This window comes from Chenopodium quinoa, unplaced genomic scaffold, assembly GCF_001683475.1.
Source record: "Chenopodium quinoa cultivar QQ74 unplaced genomic scaffold, ASM168347v1, whole genome shotgun sequence".
In the NCBI taxonomy this organism is placed as follows: domain Eukaryota; kingdom Viridiplantae; phylum Streptophyta; class Magnoliopsida; order Caryophyllales; family Amaranthaceae; genus Chenopodium; species Chenopodium quinoa.
Genome location: NW_018743858.1, coordinates 3,394,608 through 3,400,950, shown reverse-complemented (window position 1 = coordinate 3,400,950; position 6,343 = coordinate 3,394,608). Strand labels below are relative to the sequence as shown.

Genomic DNA, 6,343 nt, shown 5'->3' with positions numbered 1-6,343 from the left:
CCCATTGGCCAACGGTGATTCATTTCCCATAAGAAGCTCCATGAAACCAGTGTGTTGTAACTCATCGTCACTTTGTTGCTGTTCGGTGGCAGTAAGTAGCATTGGTTGCTCGTGATGTCTCTCTCTTCCCTCGTGATGAGTTACAACAGGATGCTGGTTTGTTCCTATAAAGTGAGAGAACATTTCCTTTTGATTTCCCCTGTTCCAGAAGTTCAAGCAATTAAGAAACAATCAGCAGCAAAATTGCTTGCATAAATTCAAAAGAAAAACGCTCAGAGTACCTCAGACATGCATTTTTCATTAACTAATAATTCACCAAACAATTATACAAGAAAGTTCAAAAGATAGCAGAAAGAAGAATGAAAGAAGATAAACAATTGCTTAGAACAAGTGATCACAATCTTGTAGAAAAATTTATATTTTATGCTCACACAAGTTCGTACCCAAAAGAGGAAATAAAAACAGCTATCCAAGTTATTTTAGGTATGAGCAAAAAAAAAATATTGATGACCTCCTCTAAGTGATTCATTAATGACTCAAAAAAATATTGATAACCACTTTTTCTCCAAGATTGTCATCCTTGGATTTGCAGTGTAAAGTAAGGTCAATTCCCTCACCTATATAATTATAGATTATTACCTCTGTCTTGAGTTCAAGAGCACCACGATCACCATTGCAACACTACTACAAAAACATGAAATGAAACCCCCTAAAATTGGCATAAGAAACCACTTTAGAGGGGGTCTCAAGCTCAATGGTCTCTTACGTTAAGAAACCACTTTTATAAGGGGGTTTGTTTGATCTAATTAAATAACCCCTTTTTTAGAAAAAGGGTTTCTTAAATGCTCCTGAAATTATTAAATCATAATATTAAAAGAACCCCTTTTTTTAGAAAAGGGGTTTCTTATATTATACTTAAGAGACCAGTTTCTAAGAGGGGGTCTCTTTGATTTGTCCGTAAATTAAAAAAAAATAGTTATATATATTGCAATATAACTATCAAATACATTTTTCATATACGTGATAATTATACCACAATATACTTGTATATTTAATAACTCTAATACATTTAGAAAACTTCGAACTTTCACGTAAATAATAATATAGGCTAAATTAGAAAAAAAAAATCTGATACGAATACTTAATAGTATTAATTTACTATACAAAATGTTAGTACATAAACAAAAATTAGTTATTTAAAACTAATACAGAAATTACAGTTTAAACAAAAAAAAGCATTAGATTCTTCAAATTCCTTTGTTGGATTTTAATTCCACCTACAAAACACAAAAATATTACTGAATTAATGATAACTCAAAGGTTACAAAGAAAATTTGAATTAAATAGACGAATTTAAAAGTAATTAAAAAAGAATAATCTCAAAAAAATTGACATAGAATATCAAAATCAAAATGTACACATAAGCAAACTAGTTAAACAATACTCTCAAAAAAAAAAACTAGTTAAACAATTAAGAAAAAACCGTAACCCCACCCCAACCCACCCCACCACCGTAACCCCACCCCACACCCTTAACCCACCCCCTTACCCACCACGACCACCACCGAAACTAACCCACCTAGCCCAGACCCACGAATCACTTAGCCCAGATGCACCCAAATCCTAAACCCACCTAGCCCAGATCCTCCTAACCCTGACCGAACCCACCCACCACCTAACCCATCAGCTTCTCACTGTACTCGTCTGTTGCTGGCCGCGCTTTTAACAACCAATCAACCATGAATCATAATTCATAATTCAAAATGGAATTACCTGAAGATGACTTGGAACAATAAAACCACCCTTTTTACCACCAGACATATCAAAGCGAAGCTTCTCTTGGGGAGGAAGAGCAAAGAATTCCCTAGCCAAACGAGGCATATCCGCAATAAGATGAGCTTCAATACCATGATCCACAATTTGAAAAATACCCCATTCTTCGAACGCTTCCACTATTTTGCGACAGATAGAGGCTCGATCTCCGCTGTCAGAATAGATGCCGGCGAGAGATATGACGGGAATATCGTGGCTGAAAACGTTATACGCCACCTTAGGACGCTCATCTTAGTCTCTTACGAAGCTTGGGTTTAGGAATGAAGGAAGGAGAATGAAGGGAGAGAGGAGGGAGCAGAGGATCGGAATTCAAAGAGAAAGAGATCTGAAGAGGCAAAAGGATAGGAGAGAGAAAGGAGAAATAAAAGGGGAGGGGTAGGTTCGTTGTTTTTAGGGTTAGGGTTTTTCTTTTTTTTCAGTTTTTTTCAGTTTTTTTTTTTTTATTATTAAAGGAGTATTAAAGCTGATTTACTACTTCGTAAGAAACAAAAAACTTAATCTAAGAAACCCCTTTTTGTAAAAGTGATTCCTTAAATAGAAGTAAACTTATAGAAATATATAAGGAACCATTTTTCTTTAGAAGGGGTTTCTTATTTACATGTATAAGAGACCCCTTATTTGAGAAAACAGGTTTCTTTTATTAAGAAACCCCTTATTTGATAAAAGGGGTTTCTTTTTAGTTATTCTTTTGGCCAATTTTGTAGTAGTGCAAATTGTAGCAGCAAATATAATTGCCATTGAGAATACTTGAGCCCCTAATCTCACCATTGAATCCAAATATTTTTAACTAAAACTTGATTTTTTGGATGCAAATAATCAATGGGAAACATGAAATATAAAATAGGGCCATCGCAAGAGCTCTAAGTACAAAGTATTAAGGAGAGTAAGGTGACGAAACATGAACTACCAAATAAGATTGATTCATCAGTGATCAGGGGAAGAGAAAATGAAGAAAGCATGTTTTTTTTTTGTTGAGAATGGTTTTCGTTTTAACATGCCAGAGAGGTAAATATATAACAAGCAAATTTAAAAGAAAATACCATCGCAAGAAAGAATTTCCTGGGCATGAAGGCTGCTAATGTAAGTTTATGCAACCCGCAAAGTAAGCACAAAGTCACAAATTTTGTACCAAGTCATAACAGTAAAATCGGGGGCACTTTGTTCACTAAAGGGGGGACTTTCAAGACCAATTGGAGAATCTAAGACATGATGATTAAATCAATGAAATGACCAGATAGATGAGTAGGATAAACCTTGTTAATATCAGCTAAACCTCCTTCTGCATATCCATATAATAAGTACTCTGTTGCTACACCAGCCAATGCTATACATGAGAATATGTTCAGCATCTAATCAAAGACATAATACTGTCATAATCATAAGTAGTTTCCTGTTAATTAACATGAGGTTTCTCAAGATAAAATTAAGTACAAGGGAGCCTCATAAAAAGCTTCCACCAAGAAGAGACCATACCGTAGATGACATTTTCCCTATGTTGGTCTGCAAATTATAGTCACAAATTAATTCAGAATTTCAAAATCAAGCAAACAAAGCTCATAAAAAATAAGCACGGAAAAGGCGTTCAAACGTACTAAAGCATAAGCTAGTTGGACAAGCTAAGACAATAAGAGATGATAGTTCAGAGAGAGTGTTAAAGGGAAGAGAACTCAACAGGTCATAGTGAGAATAACTTACTTCCTCGACAAACTCAAATTCAACAAAATTTGTTCTTGCTTGAACATTGAGAGACCCTTCTTTGCTCAAAGCTTCTAAACTCAAAAGTGTATAACTTTTTGGAAGGATGCCAAGCAAGTAGGCAATCAAAAAGTGTCCAGCTTCATGCTGCAGTTGAAAATTGATCTTGTGGTCAGCTCAGAGATAACAAAAACTTTAAGTGTGAAGAAAACTAGAAAAGGCCACCTTTAAGGAAACATCTACCATATATATACATTTAAAGATAACAAATCCAATAAGACTACACATATTAGCTCCAGGAAACGAGAAAATGAACCATGTGCTTACTTGAATAACCCGGTTGTGGTACTTTTGACTGATGGTATGGCCAATCGTATCAAGAGCTAAGCCGGCAATTCATCCACCAAAAGAAATCTGTTAGAAGCCACATATTAACACATTGTTTAAATGATTCAAAGCATTTCTCTAAGCACAAAAACTTAATACAGTGACTCAGTCCATGAACAATATTTTCATGAGCCTCTACCATTAATGTAGGAAAAAAATTCTCAAGTTTGACAAAGGAAAGAAAAAAAAAAAGTTACCAGATCCAATGTCCACAAGAACAACAATCCCAAAGAGATATAAAAGAGTTGCTTGGGGCTAAGTTCAAAGGCGTTCCAAGCAGCAACACCACCTAACACCGCAGCAATCTGCAGGTTTTCAATTGAACCAAGAGTCGTGTCCACAGGCGACAAGAGAGAAGCAACTTCAATTCCAGTCAGCTTTAATTCATCCAAAGTATACAGTCTCCGAGGCACCTGCACTGCACATCACACTTCCACTTAATAACACAATACTAAAGTCCAAATCCATAACATCTCAACTTCGAGACAATAATCATGTTTGTGTAGGGATCCAAACATCCAGAAAGCACTTCATAACATTGTTCAAATTCAAATTGTTCTAGGCTTCAAACACTCACACCCTTATCCAATGTATCATGTCAAGAGTCAGACACAGGCCATACGGGTTACCGAAGCTCGACACAAAGATTCACATGTTAAAAAGCTTGAAACTAATGCAAGTAATACATGTCTCAATGAAATAAATCTAGATACATGCAAACAACTACAAAACCCCCAGCAGACAAAACCAAATTAAACTAACAAAACTTCATGTTGAAGGAACATTAAAACTTAAAAGTCTATCAGTAATCCCAATCTATTTATTATCAGGAATTCAACCTACAAAGGCTGAGGTTAAATTGGAAACACAAATCTTTTGCAATTTCATCTTTAATTAATCATAATCATATAGAGCAGCTCCATCCAATTAACCTCAAAGATGTACAATTTATACAGTATGATTGAATATAAAATCCATTTTTTTTAATGGACAAAATTCAATCTTTTTAAAATTATACAATTTTGTTGCACAGCACACACATATACCATCATAGTTGTAGAATATAGGGAGGCATAATCTTGATTTGTATTGCACATTAATCTCATGCACCAACCAGACAATTAATAGTGAATGAAATAATCAAAATCTTCAGCAGAAATTAATTCTTACAAAATTTAGAGAAACCCAATAAAAAGGAAACAAATTAATTAACAAAAGGGTAATACTGAATTGAATTCATAATGATCAAATATAGTCGAAGTGATAAAATTGATTTAGATAGAGGGTAAAAAAGAACCAGGCGAGCAGCGCTGAAGCAGCGGAGGCCACCAGGTTGGGTAAGGGATTGTTTGACCAAGAAAAGGGCGGCTCTTTCATCGCCTTTGGCTAATTCATTGTCGAGTTTTTCCAAAACTTGCTTTCGAACACCATCATCATCACTCCCCTTCCCCACACACCCTTTTACTTCCTTAACCTTCATCAACATATCCAGCTCTTTTTGCCTACCATATACAACCCACAAAACAAAAACAAAAAAGACCCAATTAAGTTATTACAACTTTTTCAGCATTTTCTCAACAGAAATTAAGGAAATTAGAACTAACACAAATAATTAGCGAAATTGATATTCATTGATTAAAAAACTTCATTGATTAAAAAACATTACCTCAGAAGTTGTTTCAATGGAGGAGAAAGCTCAAAACTACTACAATATAACGCAAAGCTAAATAACCCAGAAACCCAAACCTCGAATTTCTGATTTTTGGTTCAAAATTGATTCGAATTTGTTGTTATTGAAGATGCACGCACATCGAATTGATTCAAAATAGACGCACCCAGAAACCCTAACCTCCAATATTGTAGAAAGAGAGAAGGAGAAGGAGAAGGAGATCGAAAGAGAGAAGAAAGGAAAGGGAAAGTGGTGGTTATAGAAGGAGATCGAAGGAGAGAGAAGGAGTGTTAGGAAAGCTCAGAAGCCCCTTCAATGGAGAAATTCAAGTACGCTTCAATGGAGGAGAGAGAGAGGCAGATGAGATGAGAAGAGGAAAGATGGAGGAAATGAAAGCAAGAGAAATAAAGAGTATGGGAAATGAAATGAAAACGAAGAGTGTTGAACTCCTTCTTCTTCCCTCTCAAGGGCATCTTGGTAGCTCCATAGGAGTCGGCCTTGCAAAGCATTTGCACCACCTCATTCAATGAGTATCACTCCTTTCTGGATGTCATATGCATCCTAAGTGCATCAAAGCCTGGGTGGAGTGTGCCAAGCAAGATATGACCCGCCATCTCATCCTCTAATGAGATTCAAGAAGATCCATGTGTTTGAAGAGCCTAGTCATTCTAAGCACATGAGGTTCGAGGGGCATACCGGGTCTCAATTTGGTATTGTAGACCCTAGACCAAACTCGGTACCTTTCCTTGGCAAGGAAAC

General features: G+C 35.8%; 1 pseudogene; it reads right to left on the bottom strand.

The window, feature by feature from the left end:
- Window positions 1–205: 205 nt before the first annotated feature.
- Window positions 206–6,141, bottom strand: LOC110686422 (annotated as a pseudogene).
- Between the last annotated feature and the right edge of the window lie 202 nt (window positions 6,142–6,343).